The sequence below is a fragment of the Rousettus aegyptiacus genome, unplaced genomic scaffold (genome assembly GCF_014176215.1).
Source record: "Rousettus aegyptiacus isolate mRouAeg1 unplaced genomic scaffold, mRouAeg1.p scaffold_m13_p_3, whole genome shotgun sequence".
In the NCBI taxonomy this organism is placed as follows: Eukaryota; Metazoa; Chordata; class Mammalia; order Chiroptera; family Pteropodidae; genus Rousettus; species Rousettus aegyptiacus.
Genome location: NW_023416306.1, coordinates 139,069,763 through 139,096,639, shown reverse-complemented (window position 1 = coordinate 139,096,639; position 26,877 = coordinate 139,069,763). Strand labels below are relative to the sequence as shown.

The 26,877-nt window shown below is 42.3% G+C and overlaps 1 protein-coding gene across 3 annotated transcripts in view; it reads right to left on the bottom strand.

The window, feature by feature from the left end:
* SAMD4A (sterile alpha motif domain containing 4A) overlaps positions 1 to 26,877 on the bottom strand; it is a 203,810-nt gene that overhangs the window by 85,108 nt on the left and 91,825 nt on the right. The window lies entirely within an intron of this gene.

Sequence of the window (26,877 nt, the reverse complement as noted above, 5' to 3'; positions counted from 1 at the left end):
TAGAACCTCTTAGATGGAGAAATCTGTCAGGAAAAGAATAGGGACTCCCCTTATCCCAGGCAAGAAGGCCTGCACCTTGATCTCAAGAAGCTGACTCAGAAAATGACTGTGAGCTCAAAGCTCGAAAGAGCAATGGACCTAAGCTCCCGGAGAACCTCTGATCACACCTGTAAGCAAGCTATTTTTCTCTATATGTAAAAGACCTGTTCAGTTATTTTTATTGTGGCAAAATATAGTTAACATACGATTTACCAATTTAACCATTTTTAAGTGTATGGTTCAGTGGCATTACGCACATTCACGATGATATGCAACTATCGCCACCATCCATCTCCAGACCTTTTCCATCTTTCCAAACTGAAACTCTGTACTCATTAAACACTAACTCCCCATTCCCTGCTCCCCCAGCCCCTGGCAACCACCTCTCTACTTTCTGTCTCTGTGCTTTTGACTACTCTAGGTACCTCATATAAGTGATATCCTATGGTATTTAATTTGATGTGACTGGTCTATTTCACTCAGCCTAGTGTCTTCGAAGTTCATCCACATGAAGATCTGTTTTTAACACACTCGCAAGGATTCCCTTTCTGCCCCTTCTGATGAAAACATAAACTTGCTGCTTTTAGGTAAACATGGGTTAATAATACAATTCAACTTGTCTGGCCTTTGAAAAGCAGCCTGTTCCAGAGACTGATCATTATCTGAGGACCTGGGGCCACAGAAAAAAAGCTCCTTGCTAGAAAAGTCATTCCTGACACCTCAACTCTGATGACCCTACAAGGACAGGCAGTACTGCTGACTTTCACACAGTATCTGCAAGGTTGAAAAGAATTTAGCAGAAGATCTTCACAACTCTAGCAAGGGGCAAACATATCAGGACAAGCTCAGGAGTCATCACTGACCATAAGTTACAAATCCATCAGCCGTGTACTCCAAGGTCTCTCAAGACTACAAAAGTATATTCAAATAAAAGTATCGGGCAAGGCATGCAACGAAAAAATGTGAGCTTTGGAGTCAGCCAAACCTGGGCATGAATCCCAGATTTGCCACTTAATTTGCAGTGGAACCTTGGTCAGTTACTTAACCTCTCTGAGCCTCAGGTCCTTCATCAGTCAAGAGTGTTACCAACAGCATTTGCCCTCCTGTGTTGTAGGATTAAATGAGGTAATACCTTCAGGTACTTGATAGTGGAAATAATTCCTTTTACTTGTCTTTGTGTTAGGTATACATTACAATGATGCTAGGTGGTTTGGGATACCAAGTTTTAAAAATAACAGAGACCAGACATGACCCAAGGAAAGTCATTAAAATCATCAGAGGTAGAAAAATAAGTAGAAAGTCTAAAGGTAAAAGGAAATGGGGTTGCTGGGCTTACAACTAAACAATACAAAGAGATGCTTGGCCCCTTTCAAGTAGAGATCTCGTAAGGAGATGAACATTCAGCTATCTGAAGCAGAAGTCTTCAGATTGAAGCAGGAGAGATTAAGATTGAACATGGAGGAGAAATGAAGTGTCAGAAAGACAAGATTGAGGAGTCACCAAAAAAGGCTCTATAATCTATCCTAGGGGCATGAAGAATAGAGCTAGATGGTCTCCAGATGCATTGTCAGATGGAAATATAATATGGACTATAAGATTCCACATAAGGAATTTAATAAAATTTTTTAGTATTAAAAATAAGTTAAAAAAGGTGAAATTAATTTTAACAATATATTTTATTTAATCCGCTGTATCAAAATATTAACTTGTAATTGATATAAAGTTACTAATGAAATATTTTACATTCTTTACTTTGTATTAAATCTTTGAATTCCAGAACATATTTTGCCACCGACAGCACATCTCAGTGTGGCCTAGCCACATCTGAAGTGCTCAGAAGCCAGGTGTGGCTGGTGGCTACTGAATTAGCTAGCACAGGGCTAGAGACATTCAGATGGGGAAGGTGGGTGGGAGGGCACAGATGACCTCGGCAGGTCCCTCCATGCTCTCCGACTCTAAATTTAGCTAACTGCCACCTGACACAAGATAACCCTCATGCATTCCTCTAGGTATAGCCTTCCCTTTAAAGTAGCTCTAGGAGATGAAGAAAGCACCAATTTTAACTTTTTCATCAATACATTTTCAGCAAACACCAGGATGTCATACTTGGGACAAAGAAAGATCTATTCATTAAGCACAAAGAGCTAAAGAGGCACTGACAAGAAGCAAAAGGCCTCAAGAGGAAGATGGATCTATGTCCAATGCCAGCACTGATCAGATGTGGCTAGTGCACGCCCTGGAAAAATGTACATTTAAAAATAAAATTTGGGAACAACCTTAAATAAAAATTCACGATGCTGAGGAACTCCCTAGCTTTCTGCTAGGTCACTTCTCTGTTTGGATATTGTACCCTTCCGCAAAAGGTCAGCCTAAAAAAAAATCAGGAACAAAAACAAAACGTAAATAGGACTCAGAGTGCAAACTAAACATGTTAACTCCATGCAAGCTCTCTCTGCCAGGGATTAACCTGAGAAACAAGAGGCCACTGGCCCTGGTCCATTCCAGGCCTGAAACAGTTCTTTCTCTCCCCTTGGAACAGGACTTAGGTGGTGTGGGGCTGTCGCATGGCTAGGAAGACAACTATGACTCTTGTTTACTGCCGTTGGGAACATGGACATAATAAGATTGCCTTCTGAGGGCTAGCTACACCTATTGGATCCAACTGTCTCTGCTACTGCTACAGCTGCCATGCTGACAGCTAAACAGTATTGAATGCTTTCTATGTGCCTGGCACTTTTCTAAGTGTTGTCATATAATTGCTCATTTAATCCTCACAAGAATCTTACGAGGTAGGTCTTATTACAGCCTTATTTTGCAAATGAGGACACGCAGAAGACACAGAGGTCAAGTAACTTGACCCAAGTCCCCTGGCTAGTGAGGTGGCAGAATGGGAATATGCAAATTAGCATAGATACATAATGATCATCATAAGAGAAGAGCTTGGACATAAGCTAAATACATTAATAGTTATAATATATAATATGTAATTATATAATACTTGAAATACAGAATTTTATACATAATATATAATCATGAGTATATGTATATTTATAAATATAATAATATAAGAATATTAATAGAGTATTTGTATCAACAGAAGAGTTGATCAGCTATGGAAGTGTAGAAAACAAAGGAGTCACAGACACAATGGAGGTGATACCTATTGTGGTTCAAAATATGTCCACAATTTTCTTGAAACTCCTCTCCAAAAGGTGGAGCTTAATTAATTCCCTTCCCTTTGAGTGACAGCTGGACCTAGTGAGTCACTTCTAGCAAATAGAAGGTAGCATAAGGTAGCTTTGCTCTCCCGCTCAGGGGGAAGTCAGCTAGAATGTTGTGAGGACACTCAAGCAACCCACAGGAAGGAAAGTCTTGGTGGTAAGGAACTAAGGCCTCCTGCCAACAGCCAGCACCAACTTGCTAGCCATGTGAGGGAACTCCTGGTCCCAGTTAAGCCTTCAGATGCTTGCGTTCCAGACATTTTAAGGCAGCTTGAGCCAGAACCATTCATATCCCTGATTCACAGAACATGTGTGCTAACATGCTTATTGTTACTTTAAGCTGCTAAGTTTGGGGTAATTTGTAATGTGGTCAAAAATGACTAATATACTTATCCAAGTGCCCCTCTAGGAAATAGGAAGTTTTAGCCATTTGGCTTTGTGTAGTTCAGTCATTCGAGCTAAGTCCTTCCCACTCTGAGATGAACTTGTGAAGCTAACCATACATTCACCTCACTTAGCCTCCCTGCATATTGATTATCCCACTCACCAAACCACCTTTGGACTATGATTTAGTTCACCAGGTACCTTCGGGGAGAGAATGAACTGATGATCATACAGACAAGGTATTTCTTCATTCTGTGATGATAATTTTTCAGGGCTACTTAATAAATAATTTCTGATTATGATTTAGCCTCCTGTGGAGGCCTTCCTGTGCTGATTATATGGACTTTGAGTACATCTGGTCCCTCTGATGATGGCTCCTCCTGACAAATTAATAAGTCAGCATTGCAGGCTCTACCTCCCTGCTTTCTAGTAAGTACTGAGTCAGTCTCTCAGGGTGAGCATCCCCAGGGCACTGATGAGAGTGAGCATCTCCACCTTCAAAGAGATGCCTATGTGTGGGGACTTGGCTTTCTCCTGCCCTGCTGCCCACTGGCCTTCTTTGTGGCATCTATACCACCTTCCAGAGAGAAAGAAGCCTTTACTGAGATGTGTATTCAATGGATTCTCTTTACTGGAAAAGAAAATCCTCAAAAATTCCAATTAATCAATCATTCTGTGAGGCAGTTGCTTTTATTATCCACCCCAATATCTTTCTATTCAGTAGACAATCTGGAAAAATGGAAGTCTAAGAGCAGCTAGGTTCAACGATGCCAACTCACTTCTATTAATTTCTCTGAATATTATTTCTCTGGATAAAGAGCAGATATGTAAGAGTTTCCTGAACGTTTTATGAGGGTAAAAATTAATGGTTTATAATTTATACACCAGTGACATAGTAGTAGTAAGAAAAAAATCTTAGAAGAGTTATAATTAAAGACCATGAGGATTAGGAAACTGTCCCAATGATTCTTGGAGTGACAAAGAATGTTTTTAAATACCAAGCCTGGTATTATTACTACACAATGGTATGTCATTGTTTAAGGGCTCCAGTTGTTAGTAAATTACCCTTAAATTGCTATTTTATTATACCCTTGTTTTCAGTTTAATAATATTTACCATAAAAGGGTTTCTCACAAGTATATTTAGGCAATTTGCTCATGTGAGAAATGTCCGGAAATTAAGTACACACATACAAGAAGTACTGGTTAAATAAATGCTCTAAAAGGAGAGAATTCTAGTGGGTCTTAAATGGTCAAATGTTCCTTGGAAGAATTTGTTTTACAAACTGAACCCTAGACACATCATGTGATAAAGGCTTCTAAACATAGTACGACTCTGCACAACTCAAGGACAAATGACCAGTGGTAACACCACACACCATGCATGGGGTAGAGATATGAGCTGAAGGAGCACCTGAAAAATCAGAGGGAAAGTGAAAAATACACATGACGAACAGTGGGATTCTTATGTTGGCACCTGCGCTTGCCTATTGGCTCTCCAAGGTGCCCTCTTGTGCTAGCAATGATTAGAGAAACAGCCCCGTGATGTGGTGGAGTCCTCAAGAGATGTGGATTAGACCAGCTGTGATGGAGGACCCGGTAATATGGAGTTACTGAGCTCCTATAGCTGCAGGTAGTGCTTTGAGCAGATACAAAGGATTGAGAAGATAGAAACCTTCCCCCTAGTTTCAAGGAAGGTGATTGCTGGCGTATAATATGGCCCCCATGGATCCTTATCCCTTGCATACTCTTCTCCACAACACATCTGAGCAGGTCTATGTAACCAAGAGTGAGTGTGGCAGGGGTGTGCTGAGGTTAGGTCATAAAAGGCACTGTAGCTTCCATCGCTCTCTCTTGGTTCACTTGTTCGGGGGAAAACCAGCCGTACCAATTATGAAGACACCTGGGAAGCCCTGGGGCAGGCACAGGTGAGAAGACGGTCAGGCTTGCTCCTCAGAGGCAGTACCAAACGCCAGCCGTGTGAGGTAGCCGCCTCGGAGGAGGAGTCTCCAGCTTTGGTGACCTTGCAAGAGACTTTAAGCCAGAACTACCCAGCGAGTCTGTCCCAAATTCTGACCCTCAGAAAACTGTAAGATAAATGTCATTAAGTGAAGCCATTAAGTTTTGAAGTAGTTTGTTACATAGCACTAGTTAACTAATAAGTGGAGCTAGTTAACTAATATAAGGAACTAATATATGGAGCTTCGTGTTACTTGGTAAAAATCATTCAAAAATGCTACTGCCCCTTGAATTCACTAGAAAGGCAGAGATCTATAGTGGACTCCATGGAACACTATAACCACCAGAGCTTTCTCTGAGAGCATGAAGGTCACTTAGGTGCTGGCCATTCATAGGCACCTGACTGTCAAAGGGCAAAAATCAGGCAACTCTGATCCCCACAGACACCTACAGTGACCCACTCACTGCTCCAGAGTGATCTTCTTATCTCTTCAATGAGGGCTTTCCATACTAGTCAGGTTTTTTCCTGGGTAGTACTGGCATGGCCGGGTGCTCCAGGAGGGCTCCTTTGCTCCTGATGGAGCCCAGGCCAGCAGTGAACTGGTCCTGAGCTCTCAGCTAAGGGCTCAAGTTAGGGTTGGGATTCTCCTTCAGGCTTCTGACCTTCTCTTGGTTATGACCAGCTCTTTGAGGTATGAGGCTGCCCATTCCCGGCAGGCACGTAAAACAGGCCAGCTCCCTCAACCGCTTGCCTCACTTCTGGCTTCTGTCCTTGACAGCATGCACACTCCCCCCGCCCCCCACACATCTGTACCTCCAGCTCACATCTCACTCTGAGCTTCAGAATCATATATCCCAAATGTATCCTCTACATCTCAACTCAAATGATCGCTAAGTTAACATGTCCAAAATGAACTTTGGCTTTTATTCACTAGATCTGCTCCTCTGGTCTTCTTCTCTATCTCAGCAAATGGCTTTTCTATCTTTCCAGTAGCTCAGGTTGAAACCTTGGAGTATCCTTGACTCCCTTCTCTCATATACACATTTAATCTGTTAGAAAATCCTGACCTCTGAATCCCCAAAATATATCCAGAACCTGACTACCCCTCGCCAAGCTTCTGCATTCCACCCACCTTCAACAATCTATTATCAACATAAGAACTAGATTATCTTTTAACCCTAAAAGATAAGTCATGTGACTTCTCTGCTCAAACATTCTAATGGTTTCCCATCTCACACTGAGTAAGAGCCATACAATGGTCTATCAGCACCTCTATCATCTAGCCCTATCCCTGCTGCTGTCCCTCAGTCATTTCGGTCCATCCTGGCTTCCTTGTTTTAACTTTAGCAGCAAGACATGAGCCTAATCTTCCAACCCTTGTACTTGCTGTTTCCTGTGGCCGGAACGCTTTTCCCAAAGTCCTGCAGTTAGCCAATCTCAGTTCTGTCTGCTCAGATGTTACCTTCCTGGTGAGACCTCCTCTGTCCACATATTTTAAATTACCTATATCACGCTCTCACCTTACACTCCCTTATCACCCCCACCCTGCCCTGCTTTATTTTTTCTCCATAGCACTCATCATGTGATCTGCTGTGTATTACAATCACTTTCTGTCTTTCTCTACTAGGCTGTAAGCACGATCAGGTTGTGGCATTGTCCCCATTTTTCCATGGGCTAATATTTCCTTATTAATCACATTTTTTAGTGGCTACATAAAATTGTGCCCAGACATTTTATTTGGTAGATTTGGGAATTTCTTACTCCAAATCTTAGGCACTACCTAGAAATTTCCTTTAAATAAAGACTGATGGACTGGGTGACCTGTGAATAATGATGGGTACCAACTGTTACCCCAAAACTGTTCAGTCACCTTTTTCTCATTTAACTCTGCAGAATTCTGATTACTTTTAGCTTTAGTGTCAAATAAAAACAAGAACACACAAAAGAAGAAAATAGAATGATTAGCTCAATTTTCAAAATCTTTACTGCATCCCCCCCTCTCAATATTCTGTTTAGAATGGAAAATTTCCCCACGTGCTAGAAAACAAAAGCTTAATGGGTGCTTTTCCTGATTATAACTGACACCAATTAAAGTAATCTTCATGATAAAGACTTGAGAGGCTGAGACAGCAGATTTAAATGTATTTAATACACTCTTTTGCAAACATCTGTTGAAGAAAGAAAGAAAAACTGATGCCAATAAGATTGTGTTAAGACAGTTCTGTGCCCAAATGTTTTTAGCCATAAGTAATTATATTCTAATAAAGCCTCCTAGGAACGGGTCTCCTAAGGGTCATATAATTAGATATGAAAAAAATGTCACCTTACTCTTGACAAATGCAAGACAAATCCTTGCAAACCACATTTGGCGAGTTTTTTATACCAAAAACCCCTCGGAGGAGAGGCTGTAAATGTTCTAAAAGCAGGAAGCTTTCCCACTCACTAACCTTCAGTGCCACTCTTGCACTCCCAGAACACCACTGACAAAACCCCACATACCACAGAATGACTCTCCAATAGCATTTCAACATAATGAATTAGCAGTCCTCTTGCCGACCTTGCAAAAGAGAAGAGCACGCTTCGTATTACTACTCTAAGTCTTCATTTAACGCCGCGCATATGTTCTTGGAAACTGCGACTTTAATCGAAACAATGTAAAGGAAACCAATTTTACCATAGGCTAATTGATATAAACGAGGGTTAAGTTCCTACGGCATATATCTGGTCACAAATGTATCACTAGACTTCTACATAAAGACTCAAAATACTTCTCATATTAAATAAATAAATATGAGTTATATGTACATTTAAGAAAGATTAATAAAGATAAGTAAGATAATGATTTTCCAACCCGTTCATTCCAGTTCAGGGTCCATGTGGCCAAATCCTCTCCTGGCAGCTCAGGGTGCAAGGTGGGACCCCCACCCTAGACAGGATGCCCTTCAATCGCAGGGATAGCCACTTATACACCCACTCTCAGACTGGGACAGTTTAGCCCAGTCAGCCAACGTGCACATCTTTGGGATGTGGGAGGAAACCGGAGTCCCCAGAGAAAACCTACGCAGCTGTGAGAATATGCAAACTCCACAAGGGCAGTGGCCCCCCGGGGGGCTGGGAATTGGTTTTTCCCCAGTCATTAACATTGTAACAAGACAACATTAAACAAAGTGATGTTATTTAAGGACCTGCTGCACACTCAGACTCGGGCCCTGTTCTATGAGAAGCACTGGAAATGGAAGTCTTGAAAGAAGGGTATCATGGTCCAGGTAGCCCAATTAGGCTACCAAAACCCAAATCCTTGGCAACATCCAAACAATCAACAAAGGAGCCTCTTGAGAGGAATATAAACAGGTTAAGTCACAAAAGAGTAATTTGTGCTCAGTCTAACAGACCAAACTGAATAACAGTCACTTCAAACAATATGTTTATAAACCTTACGAAATCTGGGAAGGCCAGAATGAACAAGTTTCACCTCTGACAACAGGGAGCCATTCTACATCTTAAAATGAGTCTGGACTGGTAAGTCACTGGGTCCCACATTTTCTAAAATAATGTGAAAGTTGCTCAACAACTTATAGATAAGATTTCCCATCCTGAGGGATAAGAATCTAAAGTAAATGTGAACGTAAGAGTCCTGTGATGTAACTATATAAGTATTGTCACCAAGGAATGGCACATATATATTCCCAACATACACGTTAGAAAAGTTGATAGTAAAATTTATATATCACTCATTTAGGTATATAAATTTGAAATCTGAAATCCATGTCCAAGTTACTCTAAGGAAGGAAGAATGAACAGTTTTGTGGAGGCGGGATATTTGAATCCATGGTCACCAATGAACTGTTACTGTATTTGGAAAGAAGGGCTTAGTCAACTGTACAAGGACGAAGTTTGGTGACCTGCCCAAGGACATAACCAATCCTGCTCTCTCATCCTCATTAGGCACAGCCCTGCAGAGGGAGTTAGAGGCACACCTCCCTTCTGGTTCTCTTGAGCTATCAGCCAACCTCAGGAATTTATGCAAAGGTAAGCAGCTTATTTTCACTGGTTACTTGTGCACCAAACTTGTTTTCAGGTTAGTAGGTCTGTTGACGCAATTAGAATAAAAAATGTTTCCAATTTTTTGAGAAGGGAAACTACTTTTTAATATTCTAAGTCCTCCAGGGCAGTGGGGTAAGAAGAAAAGTTAGAAAGGATGATGATAAAGTTCTCTAATCAGGAATGAGAACAGCGGAAACCATTTCCCTTCTTCTGAGCATCCCACCGTGAAATTAAATAGACCCAGAGGTCAGTGGCTGGACCAGAATCAGGACTGACCAAATTTTTGCTTTAGCAGACTTTGTGGGAATGCTGCAGAGGGGAGACCAGAGCTCAGAGCCCCACGGTTATAATGTCTGTGAAAAAGGGCCTTTCGCTTATCATTCCTGAGTCTCAAAAATAATGGCTAGAATTCTAAACCAAAGACACAAAAACAGTGGGAGGACTTAAGGCACACTGGTCCAGAGCAGGGCTCGTTTCACTTTAACTTAGCTTTGCACTACTACCCTCGGAGGTGGGTGTATTTATTCATCCATTAGATTATTATCTTTGTTCCCTTATCAATGTATATGGCCTGCTGCTAGGATCTGTCCTTTTCGATGGGGTGTTCAGGGTCAGAAATAGCCAAGGAAAATGTTTTGAACCCCACAGAAATGTCTGCAACACAAAGAATATGAAGAGAATCAGACAAGAGGGGTGGAGAAAAACTTTAAGAAAGTTTCCATGTATAGAACCAACAGGCAACTCTGTAAGGAGTAGAATCCATTCTTTAAAGTAACCCAAGAAACAACAACAGACCTCCAGCCAGCAACCAACGCATTATTTACTGGAAAAACATGAAGAGCTTAGTCAATTATCACTATACCAATGGAGACTTAACCTTTGGCTGCTTAAATCTTAAAAGAGATTGTTATTTATTATTAACTATTCTTTGCTAAAGATTTACCCCATATACAACCAAATGCTCTCTTTCTTGCCCCACTTCATCACCATGACATGGTTTAAGAATCTGCTTTCCTCCTCAGGTCCTGTTGATCTACTCTGGCCCCCACGTCCTTCTCTCTACCCCGGTTTAACTCAATGACACCCATGCTTGTACAATGCTTTCTCCTCAGTTAGACTCCCTTTAAGGGCAGGGACAGTGTCTGCACTCATGTGGCCTCTACTCGCTGGGTTGATTACGTAGGTTTGCTGGAACACACAGAACAGAAGATACGTGCACTTTTCTGTCATGGCCGATGACACAGCAGATCTGTTCCTTCCCAGCTTCATCTGTCTCTGGTTAAGGTGCTAGTGCCAACTGCGGCAGCTCTGGACACTGGGGAGGGACACTAGGCCCCGGCAGAAGGTGAGCACTGGCCTTTCTTCACATGTGGATGCTCCCTGGTGTCTTTACATCAGCGCCTTCCAGCAGCCCTTCTGAGGCCGCCCACTCTGTAAGAGACCCCCTCACCTCCATTCACACACACAGGTGGGGAGTCCAGTCGCCCTGGGGACTCGGACCCCAAGATACAGGTTACAAGTACCCAAGATAAGCTCGATTGTCCTGGGACTCCTTTCTGAGATATTCAGTTCCAAGTACTGTAGGAGTATCAGGTGCTCTAAGGGACTTGAGGGAAAGGAAAAGAAAGATAATAAAGCATAGTGATGGAGAGCACAGATTCTAGCTATATTGTCTGGGTCTAAATCCCAACCTTCCATTTAGTTAGTGATGTGTCCTTGGGCAATTCACCTAACTAACTACTCCATACACTTCTGTCTCTTCATCTGAAATAGGAGAGTTGTGATATTTGGATTATTTGATCTATATAAAGCAGGGCGACCATTGTCTGGCCCACAGTGAATACTGCATTATTGTTAGTGGCAGTCACTATCATCAAAGGGACCAGATGATGCTCCATGGGGCCCTCTCCTACGGGAATACGAAAGGGAGGGAGGGGAGAACAGGAGAGCAAAAAAGGCCTAAGGCACTGATTCTCAAAGTGTAGAGGGACTACACACCTGGGAACCTGTTAGAAACATAAATTCTGGGACTCAACCCTAGATTTAGTGAATCAGAAACTTTGTTTAAAACCTCTTCAGGTGATTCAGATCCAGGCTTAAGTTTGAGAACCACTGCTCCAAGAATCAGAGAGAAAATCATGGCCTCCAATTTCCAGCTTTCGGATGATCAGCCAGTTAAGGCTGATGTGAAATTCAGGTGGGGAAAATAATTTCCCTAGGTGAATGGATACTAGGAGAATGGATAACCAGGGATCCCCAAACCCTGGGCCACAGACCGTTACTGGTCCATGGCCTGTTAGGAATAGGAATCGGGCCGCACAAAAGGAGGTAGGTAAGTGGTGGGGTGAGCGAGTGGAGCTTTATCTGTATTTGCAGCTGCTCCCCAGCACTAGCATTACCACTTCGGCTCCACCTCAGGTCATCAGGCATTAGATTCTCATAGGAGCAAAAAAGGTTGGGGACCACTGAAGAAGAATCAATTCAAAAAGTGGTAGAGACCCATTTTTAAGAGAAGTCGTTGGATTAAAAATAAATACATAAATAACCAATACATGAGCAAGCAAAATGTCATAATATTTCCATGACAGGGCTGATCTCTCAACTTTTCCATGATAACAATGGTAAAATGAGCGATAATGCCTTCTGAGGCTAGACAGGGGAGCCCTAATTTGGCCCACTTGAGTTTTAAGGGTACCCTCAGAATGATAAAGTCTGACCAGGCCTGAAGTAGCTCAGAAATAAAACGAAGGTGAGACTTTCCATCTTAAAGCATATTTACCATGAACTCACACCCTCCCAAACCTCCCTTATGTGGTCCCCGGAGTGCTATGCTGCTCCAAGGAGGAGCGTGGAGATAGGTCTGAAGAAGTCCCAGAGGAGCCTGGAGCACAGAGCCAGGGGATTACCTCTAAATGGCTGCTCCGGAGAGCCGTTTGGTGAGGTACCAGATCACGGATCTGATGATGAACCACAAGACATGCAGCAACAGGAGCAAAATTCTCTCGATTAGAGGACCATAATATTTTGCTGAGTTTGGCGAGGAGGGCACAGACGCTGTACAGTTTATATGGAGCTGAACACATTACAGTTGAACCAGATGTTAGGTGAAAAAGTTGTGAGTTGATGGAATTATCACATAAGGGATTGCTCCATCTCCTCCCTCTCCACTTTGTCCTCCTCCTTTTCTTCCCTGCTCTGGTGTCCACTGGGCACAGCTCATCATTATTGAGTATCCAGCTGGGTATTGTGATGTCAGAGGCATCACCAGTGGTGGGTGATGCCTGAGGAGAGACTAGCAGCCCAGCCCTGTTTGGAGACACACGGCCCTGATTTGAGTTCCTGTGACATCATCTTCCCTCCATTTAACATCTGATAACATCTCACATTTCATACATCTCTGAAAACCCTCACCTTCTCCTCCCAAAACCCATATGGTACCTCAGGGAAACTGAGGCACAGAGAAACTCGTCCAGGGTCACCCTGGTACAGCCATGAGCAATGCCAGAGCTTCCTGACCACTTGTCCACACCAGTCCAGGGGACCTGGCTGCCTTTTATAGAAAGTTTCCACACACCTTCTATTCCTAACCTCGATCACAAGCATCGCCAGTCCGCATGCTTCGGAGGCATCAGCAGAACCTCTGTGTCACGGACTTAGTAACATGCCCCATTTAGGTCCATGAGCACAACTTGTTTGTACTGAACACTGAATTCTAGATATCCTTCTTGGGCTGTTTTGTTTTTATTTCAAACACAGCTAAGTAATCAGGGCTTTATACATCAACAAAGCCAACTTTGATTCTCCAAGAAAAATCAACAGCTTAACACACAACCCTTCCTGGTCTTCCCCAAGACTCCAGGGACGTCAAGAGTCTGCAGTTTGGGGTCAGGAAGAATACTTTGTTCTTAACTGTGCCAGGGCAGGACCCATCTTTCTTTGTTTTCATTTTTCAAGCTGTCAGTAACAGTGCTGAGAAAACGAAAGGTAATCTAATAAATTAAGACCATCACTTTTTGATATATTTAAATATGTAATATATGTATTTATCTTTAAGGTTATCAGAATGTCTTTACCTTGAGATCTAAAATGGGTAGAGCCTTGGAAAAAAAGGGAATCATCCCCTCAGAATAAGATCTGAAGGTGAAGGTGAAGAACAGATAAATAACCTTTAGCACATGGCTTGCTCCACTAATCACTGAACAGATTCCAGTACCTAAATAAAGCCCCGGAAAGCACACATATCGGAAGAACTGGCTCATTTATAAAACAACCGTTGGGCCAAAGCAGGGAGTGCTCACCAGCCAATAAGGTGACTTGGTTTCTCAACGTGACAGACGTACATTTCAACCGTGTAGTAAAAAAGATAAAACTTCATTGTAAAAGAGCCCCGACTGACCCCCATGTGATCCGCCTTTGCTGCCTCCTCATGTGACCGGCCTCCCAATTTAGAGCGTAACCAACTCCCAATGACCTGTAATAACACCATTCCCAAATTAGAGCTCTCAATTTGACTTGGCCTAGGTCCCTCCCTCAAAGCAAAATAAAGCATCCGTTTTCTTTTTTTTTTTACATTCATAATACTCTCCTTTTTGAGTTGCCAACTCAAACCCTGCTCCAGTCAGAATGAGCCCTTCCTCTCTACATTTTTTTTTTTCTGGTTAGCCAAAGAGCCTGATGGAAAAACACCAAGAGACAAAAACAAAAACAAAATCAGACGAAAATTCCAAGTAAGTGACATTCAGCTGGAAAAGCTATGATTCACATGCAAATAAAAATCTCCCTGAATTCACTATTATATGACGCAAGCCCCTGGCTTCAACATAAAAAGGGCAGAATGAAATCACCCACAATTAAACTCACTCTGGAATACTGGAATTCTCTGGCTAGGCCTCCCCAGCTAATGATAAGAAAACCCCCAACTGTAACAAAATGAAGCTAATTGTGTTGGATCCCAGGGCATCCACACCTCAGCTGGCATTCGCTTCTGAACACGCCCGATCCAGCATCCTCTCTACCTTCCCTTACCTCCTGACATAGACTCGGCGTAACTACATGGAGATGGGGCTCAGACAGGTCTCCCAGAGAGCAGCCCTCCTTTCTGGGCAGAAGTGAGGGGATTGTGCTGAGGACCCTGGGCCTCACCCCCACTCTCCCACCCCAGTTTGCGAGTGTGCAAGAAAGCTAGACAGAGCCTCTATATGAGCTTCATAGCACCATGAGATAGATCTCAAGTCCAGGCCAGAAATAATTTAGCAAGTTACTTCTCCTGACTGGTGGATAATTTTCCATCCCAAACCCCCTTTTTTCTCCTCATGGGAAGGTTTCTTTTTCCCTGGCTGGTCCCCTTAGAATGCACACTCCATCAGCCTGAGAATCACAGAATTCTATAGAGAGAAGGGCCCTCAGAGTTTTTCTTTACTTGTTGTGGGGGTCCCACCACCTGATTCCTCCCTGATAGTCACCCAAGCTGAACTACTCCCAGCCACAAGAAGCCCCTCCACCATCAACGAGAGCTACAATTACTGAAGCCATAATCAGCCTTTCTGAAACTTCTTCCCATTCGACAAAGGCCAGTTTTTCTGAAACTGCAAAGAATAAATCTACGAATATCTGTGCACCCATGTTCCTAGCAACATCATTCACAATAACCAAAGGCAACCAAGACATCCATCAGTAGCTGAATGAATAAAAAAATGTGGTATATAAATACAATGGAATATTATTCAGCCTTTAAAAGGAATGAAATTCTGATACATGGATGAATGTGAAAACATTATGCTAAGTGAAAGAAGCCAGACACAGAAGGATAAATATTGTATGATTTCGCATATATGAGGTACCTAGAATAGTTAAATTCATAGAGACAGAAGGTAGATTAGTGGTTGCCACGGTGTGGGAGGGAGGGGAAGTTATTGTTTAATGTGTAGAGTGTCTATTTGAGATGATGAAAAAGTTCCGGAAATGGACAGTGGTGATGGTGGCACAATATTGTGAATATATTGATGTAACAGAACTGTACATTTAAAAATGATTCAATTTGCAAATTTTATGTATATTTTACTACAATGAAAAAAAATTAAAAAAAAAATCTACCCCCTCTTTCACAAAAGCCACCCCCTAAATTTTATTTTTCAGGCTAAAAATCCTCAGTTTCTTCTAATAATCTTTGAATAAGATGATCTGTAGACCCCCCATGACCTCCTGGCCACTCTCCTCTGGGTCTATTCAATGTCTCTTTGAAAACCTGGTGCCCAGAGGCAGACCATGTTTGGAAACCTCCTTCCCAGTGTTTCCCTCTGAGGCCTCCAGCTGAATCTCCAGTCAAAAGCTGCACAGAGGGGGCCTACCGTCCGCCTGTTTTGGCTACGAGGGCAAAAAAGGTCCAAGTTCAAAATATATGCCATATTCCACTCCCACCCCCTGCTGCTGCTTCCCCAGGCTCAGATCCATTTCCCAGACAGCTGTGGACAGCTGCAGCCGAGGAGCGGAACAGCAGAGGCGACTGGGTTGAGGGTGGAGTGAGGGTACCACATCTCAGCTGAGCCCGCTCTGGCCTTTTTCACAGATTTCCGTCATTTCTCGTGGGTGTTTGGCAAATGGAAATGGGGTGGGCGTGGAAAGCATCTCTCTCCAGTCACTTGAGGATGCCTCTTATTGGCCACCCACCGGCAGCCTGTAGCCACCATTATGGTGCTCAGTCACTTAGGCTGAACCAGCTTCGCTGGGCTTCAACCCATGCGCCCTTCTTGGTCCATCTGGAAAAGGGTTGAAAGTCTGAGGCAGGAACGTTCCCTTTTGCATTTTAAAGTATGCTGAAACTTAGCAGCCTGGGTGTTGGTCTGACTCCACAGGTGTGCAATGCATTTCCTAAAAGTAAACTGCTCACCCTTTGGAAGTGGACCAGTGATTCTGGGGTATCATTTGAAGTGTCACTATCTGGGAAAGTATTTACTGGCACAAGCAAGCTATGGAGCTTTTCTAGGAATGTCAGTTAATTTGCTAAATTAGTGACCCTTAAGGTGGCACCCTTAAAAACGGTTAATTCATCTCTAATACATGAGTAATTTAAGCTTAGGATGAGGTTTGGGTGGGTGGGGTGCTTCTCTGACTAGTTAGAATAATCACATATAAATTAAAACCAGGACTGACTTTAAAATCTCTACCTTTTAACTTTTCTTGACTCCTGATTTTCTATTAATAGTCGACTTTGGAAAACTCTGTTTTTCCTGGAATTTGAAATGATGGGATTTGAAAAATCCTTTCTCTGTGAGCCTCAGGGATTCCACACAGAAGATCTCACATATCCGCCACTCACTAGAAGACTGTGCCCACCTGGATATTCCTTGAGACTTGCGTCCCATTTTTTTCCTGGGTGCAATAATTTAGACTTCAATCAGTTGGCTTGAAAAAGCCTTTTGTTTTGAAGAATAAAAAAGGTGATTTCTTTTTGGCTCAAATGATTACTTAAACAATCCTTTCAAAAAGACTCCTGTTCCATCTTTTTCTCCTCCCTCATGAAATAGGCAATCTGCAGAAAGTAATCTAAATTTTCTGATTAAAAATATGCAGGTAGATGAGTGTTTTCAGAGCTCTGTTGGGAAGAAGATGAGTTTGTGTGTGTGATGGGCTCTGATGTAGGAATAAATCCAGCTAAGAAATAACTGTCAATAGACAAATCATGGAAGTTTATGACTTTAATAGAGCAAAGTTCATTCTGGATTCCCAATCTCATGCTCAGCCTCCCTCCAGCACTCTTCTCATCCTATCTTAGAATGAGAACTTAGGGGACACTCGCTGTGTCATAGCTCACTGTGTTGGGCTCAGGCATCACCACCACCCACGTGGGTCTTTCTAGACAGAAATGGGAGTTTCCCTGACTTTCTCTGAACCCTGTGCATGGCCCTGTGCCTCATGGACTCTGTCCTACCTCAAAACCACTTTTGCCTGGGTTTTAGGCAAACCTTACAGGATATCCTGGAATCAGATGCCATCTACCTGCCAGTCCATCCCCATTAGGGTACTCTGGAAGGAAGATGACTCTGGGACTCTGAGAGGTGACAGCCCTCTCTTCATATTCTGGAGGCTGAGCCCAGGAGAGCCAGAGCATCGGCACACACTTGTGTCCCTTGAGAACCAGGCAGGCAGAGTGCCTGCTGGGTACACAGCTTTTCTGGGGAGGCCCCCCTATTTAATAGCACTGTATGGCGGCTGGCAATGGAAAAACAATATGCCGGCTGCCAAGAACACAGGGTTGGTTATCCAGGTAGCCAGAAACTTTGGAAACGTTGGTTTTTCTTCTTCATTTATTTCCTTCCTTTTTAACAGGCCTATATATAAAGCAGCATTGCTTAAACAGAAGTCACTGACTGCCTGAAAAACAAGGCTGGCCTAAATTGTTAGTAGAGTGAGAATTTGGCCTTAGTGTATTTCCTTTTATGTTTTAATTTGGTACATGTTTATTCTGCATTGCATTATCTTTTCCATTTATCATTGCAAGAATGCAGCCACAGTCAGGGTACAAACCATGAGCAGAATATCTTGGGAACTCAATTATGTGCTGAGAAGCTCCATCTTAAATATTTTTTGGAACAAGAGTAAATGCTTAAAATATAACTGATGATCAGTAAGTATTAATATCAACAGGGTTGCCAGGAATCGGGAAATGCCAGAGAGATTCACAAGATGAGCCTTCGATGGGATGTGAGCTGGGAGGGGGGCTGCTTGAGGGTTAGGGACCCAGATATGGTATGTGTTTGTCTCTCGGCTACCAATGGCACCGGCACTCAACGGCCCCCAGGAAACCACCTTATTTGACTTTTCTGTGACTCTCTCCTGTCCAGGCCTGGCCTGGGAAGATAGAGGGGCCACAGAGGAGCGCAAATGGAGTAAAACAGAGGCAGGAGGCTGACATGGAAATGAGCAAGCCCCCGCTGCTTCTGCTGCTGAGTCCTGAGAATAAGTACAACTTTTTGACTTCTCTCCTAGAAACTCATACCTCAAGATTCTTCCATGCGTGCAGTAGAATCCCCATGACCCAGAACATTAAAGGCCATATTGTGGGATGAGAACAGGGCTCCTTCTTCATCCAGGGATTCCTGACTCACACGCCCTTTAATGGAATACCACCTCAGGTGTGTTCATCATATTCACCCCTATGCTCCCCATAATGCCAGTCCTGGAACCACACGTTGTTCTGTTAGGACAGCCATCTTCGATAGCTCTGTGTTGATTCTTTAAGTGGAACAGTGTATCAGCCACGAATCTTTCCATCATCTGGAGCAGTGGTCTGTTACAGCTTACTTCCACTGCCTGTCTTTTGGGAGATTTCCAATTCTCACTTTGTTTAAATCCAAAGAAACTGTTGGACTGGTCTCCCTGCATATTTTTCACTTGGGACCCCATCAAGAAGTGACTAAAAGCTTTTCCAGAATTACCGGTGTCCCCTATCCAATACACACACATAATTACATTTACCTACTTAAGCTCTGATTTAGTTTCTAACTTATTAATATCTAACATCTGTGAAGTATTTTTTTTTTTTTAAGTTTGCAAAAATCTCTTTCTAAACAGTATCACACCTAGTCTCGAAAACAAGCACAACTGGGCAGGTGATAAGGAAACCGAGGCTCATGGTAAGGAAACTGAGGCTCGTGAAGCGACCTGCTGAGGCCTTGCATACGGCCCTAACTGCCCCCCGCCCAGTCGGGCCCTGGTACCAACTGACCTCTCTCTGTGAGGCTGAGGCTCCCTGGAAGAAAGTTCTGCACAACTCAGCCTGACCGGTTCACTTATGTTTTCTTGGTTCTTCCTACGAATGAATCTAAACCTGGATGGACATTAGAAATTTAATAATAGTTTAAGAGCAAATCCCAGCAGGTCTCCAAAGCAATAGAGAATCAAATTCTGAAAGCAAATAAGACATCGCTTTATTCTTCTTTCTCTGGCTCTGTTGGCGGGGTGTGAGGGAATTGGGTGTGTCGGGTGAGGGGAGAAGAGCCTCCAGAACATACCATTATGATTATCTAACAATAATAACACTCTCACTGGCAACGTCAACTGAAAAGATTAAAAGCATGAGGTTTCTTTTACTCTACACGGCAACAATCCTCTAAGTAAAAATATAAACTGCTTCATTAGGTCTCAGTGACACTGGCTTACTTGAAGTTTTTTTAAACCTTAATATTATAAATTGAAGAATGTGCTGAAACGGAGTTTTCTGGATGTTGTTTCAACGAAGTCACTTTTCAATTTTCCAGAAATGAAGATTTAACAAATGTGGCTAAATGTCAGTAACTTAACTTTAGTTAATTTCCCTCAAAATAACCATATCAAACATTAATCCTACAACATTCACACTACAACCCTAAACATCATCTCTACTCACAGTACAGAGACATTCACAATCCAAATCTCCCAGTCACAGACCTGAAAATTACACCCCTTTGGCAAGAAGCAACTCCATGCCAGATGCATTAAAAAAATGAGTGGCAACTATTTAATGCTCAATTCGCCATGCATTGCCTTATTTTTATTTTTTGAGAAGTAGCTTTTTTATTTCCAAACAGAAAATCTGGCAGTTGTATCAAGACCAATATTATTACTTTTCACTTGCATAGTTCTTACTCTACAACTACATGAGGGCTAAGAAAAGATTTCTGTACTAAAAAATACACAGTGACCTCAGACATGCTTGTGAGATTTCCTAGCAGACACAACACAGGAATGAACGATGGCAGAGGACTGGGCCAACCATGATCAGAAGATAAGGGAGTGTGGCCCCTCTGGGACTCTGAGCACACAGGCCCTATCTTCTCTGGACACACACACACACACACACACACACACACACACGCCTGTCCCATCATAATTTTGCCTCCAAACCATCCTGGTCATTATCCCATCCTGTCCTCTCTATCTCAGGTCCCAGATAAGAACCTCTAGTCAAATCTTGAAAGCTATCAAACAGAAGTATTTCCCTTCACATATTTTAACAGATGACTCTGCTAAGGATAAGCCCATGGAAGAGTTAGCAAGTGGAAACCAGCAATGCAAAAACTGATTCAGAATTGTCTCCCAGTTGCAGATGTAATCTCAGTAACATAGCACTAGTTTCTGACTCTGGGGACGTAATCTTTTGTGCCTCAGTTTCCTCATAAGAAAAAAAAATAAACATAATATCCTTTTACCACCAGCTACTTCCACAGAATAACATAGAAAACAATAGTTTATGCATCTGAAGGATTAGCGCTAGTGCGATGATAAGGCGTTCACTTTGCATGTCCTTGTCTAAACATCTTTACTGCCATAAGCTAAAACCTCCACTGATGCTGAGGCCTCAGAGTGTCTTCCAGAATTGTCTTTGCCTAGAATCTTGCTTCATCTGGAAAGGGAAGAAAGTTTAAACATTCTTGGTTGTGGATTGGTATTTTTAGCATATTTAGAAATGATTAGACTGTTTTTCATGTAATTTATTTCTCAGAATATTAGCATTTGTGTTTTAAGAGCACGTAGCCGGGAGCTATTGTTAGAGAAGACACGATAAGAATAAAGTCGCTGAGTGATACAGCATATCGCTCATTTTCTTCTTTTGCTGAAAACTTCCTCTAAATGTCTACTTTCCAATTAGCAGCTCCAAAATATTCCTGGTCCAATGGACTGTAGACATATAAGAATCACCAAAAACCAACTAAATATTTGATCTTCTGTCCCAGTCTCCAAGAATAATGGGAAACTGGCTTTTCTGCACATTTCCACAAAATCCTACCAGTCTGTCAGGATTCGAACCTGAGTCAATAAAAAATAAAGGTTTAAAATATCTGTCTTATTCATTTCCCCACTTCTTCCTGCTATTTTTGGCTGTTTTGCTACTTTTAAATCTTACATAGTACAAAGAAAGAGGAATGACACTTGAAAGAAGTTTGGGGACAAGTCTGGGTCAAGCAGAAGGTAAAACGAAAGGCGGGGATTATCCATTGTGTGTGTGTGTGTGTGTGTGTGTGTGTGTGTGTGTGTGTGTGTGTACATACATAGGTAGGTAGAGGGATGGATGATAGATAGATAGATAGATAGATGATTGATAGATTGATAGATAGATAGGTAGATAGAGATAGATAGATAGAATGAATGAATGAATGAATGAGAATTGGCTGAAGATCATTAGAGACTACTTAAAAAGCATTCAGATACTAGTATAAACCCCAGGAGACTAAATCAGTAGACAAAAATGCTCTTTTAACCAAACAGTTCCAACATATATGAGAATTTCCTCCTTTCACCAAAGCCAAATATTTTACAGTGCTTTATAAGACTAATTAAAACAATATTGTGGTATTCAAGCATGCATGGGTTATAACTTCGTAAGCAGACACTGAATCTATGGTGAGAGTTATGCAGAAGCTGTGTAGACTGTGCTTTGTTTCGTTAACATTCACATATTCACTTGGTAAGAACTGTAGCTTGGAACTATAATTTCCATTACAAAACCCCTGAAATGCCAGGAATGAGTCATGGCATTGTGCCTGGGCACTGCGCTGATTTTCTCCATTAACCAGGAGTACACACTGACAACTTCCAGGAGGAAAGCTGAATGAGTCAGTTTCAGGAATAAACCACATTAGAATACTATGTGAGTGGAGGAGGTAGGGTAATAGGAATTGGGGTTCTCGTTGTTGTTGTTGTTGTTGTTGTTGTTGCTTTCTTCTCTTTAAATAGAAACATTCATAAAATTCATTTCTCTGAAGATAGTAAAAAGCATAGATCCATCCAATTATAAAGATTCTAACACCATGACCAAATATGTTACCCAAACACTACAGAGTGTGGTAAAACTGCTAGGATCGATGATAGTTTTTCGAGGACAATTCCATTGTCCCTTTAACACAGAGCACTACTTTTGGGGCAACTTCCAAACAAACTTCTCCTGTCCGACTTCCTTCTCCAGGTGTCTTCCACTAGCTGGCTTCCACAGAGAAATGGAAAGCCATTACTAGACAGCACTTTAGATGACAAAATGAGGTAAACGCGAGGCCAGAATTCAGGCAGGGCGTGTGCAGTGTTTCAGCAGGCACGGCAAACTTGACGGTACAAACGGACCTCTGGTTTCGGTGGGAAGCGAAGCGCACAAGGCGAGGCTCTAGACTATGGAATCCCGTTTGCATCCATTCGGTCATGCTCCCTTTCACCATTCCAGTTATGAAAACTGGAATCCAAATCTCTTTAGCCCTCCTCTTTCTTGGGAATTGCTTCCTACGGTTAAGAGATGAAGTCCTAAACCATTATCGTCCTGGCCATCTATTAAAAAAATTTTTATTTGAGCATATTTTGGGAAGCTTGGCAAAGTGGAAATATTGAAAGTACTTAAAAACATCAATGGCTAACATCTTTTCAGATCTTCTGATCTTATCCGAAGTTGAAGCCTGGACCATAAAATGATTTCGAAACTGAGAAGAATCACAATAACTAAATCCGAATATGCTAAAGGCACTTGAAAAGCAAAAATATAAAGCTAATTAATAAGAGTGATGACCAGGAACCAGCATATCTCTTTTCTAATATGGACCTGCTGTGGTAGTCAGTGACTCCTTTGTCCAGGGTTATATTTAGTCCTTTTACATCTTTCCTAGGATTGAGCCACAGGCTTGCTTTTTCTTTTGGATTTGGCCTTCAACCTTTAGGCACGAGTCAGCACACACCGAAGAATAGATTAGCTGAGCTCATTTAAGGGAGCCCTACTATGCAAGGGTTTTTTTTGAGACTCCTATATTTAAGTTAAGGTTTGTGCCTGCTCAAGTCACTTACTGAAAAACTGAATTGTCTCTAATTAAAAAAAATTTTTTTTTAATTTCTCAATTATAGTTGACATTCAATATTATATCATTTTCAGGTGTACGAACATAGTGGTTAGAAGAACTGAATTTTCTAAACCTTGCAAGCGAGGAATTTCTACCACGAGATCTTTCTCATAACAGGCTACTCGCTTGTTCACTGGGGTTCTGATGTCCCCTTGGTCACAGAGCATTATAACAGGCCAATTAAGGTGACCTCATTTATATTGCGGAATGACTCCAGCCTCACTTTCATAAATGTAGTGAGTGTACACTGTGTTGAGAACCAGGCTAGTAAATATCCCTATCAGACAAAACCTGATAAAACTTAATTTGATACGACGACTCCATTGAATTGCTACCAGAAGCAATCACTTTGATTAAATCACAGAGTTTCTAAATCTTACATTTAGTAATAAACTAAAGTCTTCAAACATGGATTCTTATGTTCTTACACTGTTGTCGAGTCTGATCTAATGTGTGGCTAAGGAGTAAGTTTAAAGTTTAGCCCTCAGGCAAAAATTTCAGCTCAATTCCATGGCTTCCTGGCTATAAAATGAGCTGCTCTCCATGGTAGGGGATTCTCTGCCTTATCTGAACATTTCTCCCCATCCCATTGATTCGAGTGTCTTTGGGGGCATAGCTACATCAATGCAAGGGGTTATACTGCGTTGCCACAATGACAAGAGTATCAGTGGATTTCCTTCTCGTGTTTTTTGACATTTACATACATCAGCAGAAAGTCAGACTCTATCTGTGTCCTCTTGCTGGCAGAGACTAAACACCTGTGTGGCAAAAACCAAGCTAGGTTCCATTCTGTGTCAGGATGGGCCTTTGGAGAACAGATTCAATAATCCACTGCATTTTTGTTTCTCAAATTCTTGGCCATACTGAAGAGATCAAGTTTTAAACAAGCTGCAACTGCGTTCTTGGTTTAGAGACTCACATGCAGAAATTTACATCCAAAAAGCAACTTAAAGGAGCAGCAAAACTCCTGCCCTTCTGTCCTTAAAACTGGAATAAATTTACTTGGCAGCCTCTTTGCTGTCACTGAATATATTTACTTCTTAAATGAGACAAACCTCTGGTCAGGCTTCTTACCTACTCTGCAAAACACAGGCTTCCTTTTCATAACTTCTTCCCATTGTAAAGAATAAGAATGCCATGTTTTAATATTTTGGCATCTCTTGTTTGATGTAAGTAGGATATTAAAATGGATTTAGGTCCCAAGGGGAGAAGTAAATGAATTTTCTTCACTCCCTGCTCCCTTAATTGTATGTGCCCCAAGCATGGCTTTTTTAGATTCAGAAAGTAGGCTGCACACTCAGATAGAGGTCTCAGAGGCTTCAGAAAGCAGGGAAGAGGGGCCCCCAGGGTTAAGATCTGAAAAAAAAAAAAACACAAAAAACAATCGAGATCCGTGGGCTGAGGTTTGAAGTTTAAAACTAATCGTTGTGTCTGTTTACACAGACAGAAGACAGTTATTTAAGGGCGAAATATGATCTACCTTTAGCTCAGCCAAAAACAATGATCAGAGAGAAGCGTTATGCTATTTCTTCTGAGACTCAGCTGCTGAAGAGCCCTGCAGAGTGGTGGGGCTCTCAGGCAGGGGCGCTGCTCCCTCCCAAGGGCTGCAGGGACCCCTACTGACCCACGGCCCAGAGCTCTGGTGTAGAGCTTCCCCGCAGGGATGCCCGGGCATCCTGAAAGCAGGTGAGGATTCGGTGGACTTCCAAAATGTCCCTTCTAAGTGGGCTGGGAGGGTGAAAGAAACCAATCCAAACGTCCAGTGCTAAAAGCAGCAGGTAGTCCGCTTTGCTGACACCGTCACAAAACCCACGGTGGAGAACAAGGCAACCATTATTTCTTCACCGATTCCCAGAGAGCTTCTGTTGCTTGTATTGTTTTCTAACTTTGGAAGCACCAAATAAGGACAACTTTTGGTTCAAGGTAGGAGCCATGACTGTTTATATGACCTCACTCTTTCTTACATAATATATTAAACAGGCCCTTTAGGCCCAAGTTTGAAAGAGCCAAATTCTGCCTCTGGACAAACGTGCCACTCCTGTTAAAACTGGTGTGACTTGGCTATCAGGCAGGTGAGGGCAAACTTCACTCTTCAGCAAAGATGTGATGGATAAGTAATGGTTTCCAAGACCAGAATATAATGCTCTGATAAAGAGCCACTGAAGGAGTATGAAAAAAGTGCCTTTCCAGCCCAAATCAGCAAATACTTGCCATCATTTATAAATGTGCTTGTCTACGTTCTTGGCTGGCAAGGTAACCTTTGAGAAAGGGTCCCAGGCACCTCTCTGGAGATCATTCGAGATCCCTTCAGGAGAACCTCTACTTCAGGCAAAATGCAGCCTGACCCAGAGTTCGCTCTTCCAAGCGGTCAATATGGCGACATTTCACACTCAGTCCCCTCTGTGGGAAGACGCATAGCAGGTTTCAGAGCCACAAATTACTTTACAATTGCTCTTTATCATTTCATTGTTCCCGTGTTATTGACAGACATTTTATGGTAATTGATCTTGATTTAGTACGAATATAGATTTATAGTGTACTACCTTGTTTCAAAAAAATTTTTAAATGACTAACATGTGATCTTAGGAATTGCCCCCCCCCATCCCCATAACACTTACAAAACTATATTATCCTCTTACAATACATTAGATGATTTTTTAAAAATTAAAGGTAGCCTTTATAAAACTAATGTTGAAAGCAATCAAACCTATAGCATTCCAACCCTCCAAATTTCCATTTAAAAACAAATTCCAAGATGACATGGTATTGTCTCAGGGGTCTTATGAACTGTGTGCAGCCCTTTCTGAAGTCCTTCTTAATCCAGTAATAGGTGTGTAGAGAAGCAAGTAGGGAGCGACAGAGTCCACATCCTGACAAAGGACCATGTCTATAGATGACTGAAAACAAAGTCTCTGGCGACAGGTTTAAATCATCCCCTAGTACAGAGAATAAGACTGCACGCATCCCGAGGCTCAAAAGAAATAAACCAAAAAGAAAAACAAAACAGCTGACTATACCCTAAAGCAAAAACTCTGTAATCTGTAATGGGGGTGATGGTGTGATACTTCCTACCCACCACCAAGCCTCTGCACCTCCCCTCCCTTTGTCTCCTTCCCCTGCCCCCCTCCGCTGCCCAAGTTTAACTTCCTGCTAGGGCTCTGCTGCACATCTTCCCTGAGGTGTCAACTCGGGCCTATGTGCTGAGCCTTGACAATCCAAGCTTCGACTTCGTGCCCGCTGGCATCTGGTTCATTTCGATGTTCACTGGAACTGAGATGTAGAGACCTACCCTGAGGTAGGTTCAGAGTCTGACTTCACACTCGTCGACTGAGGAATTCTAGAAGACGGAGTTCATTCCACATTTCTGTAGAGTTGAAGAC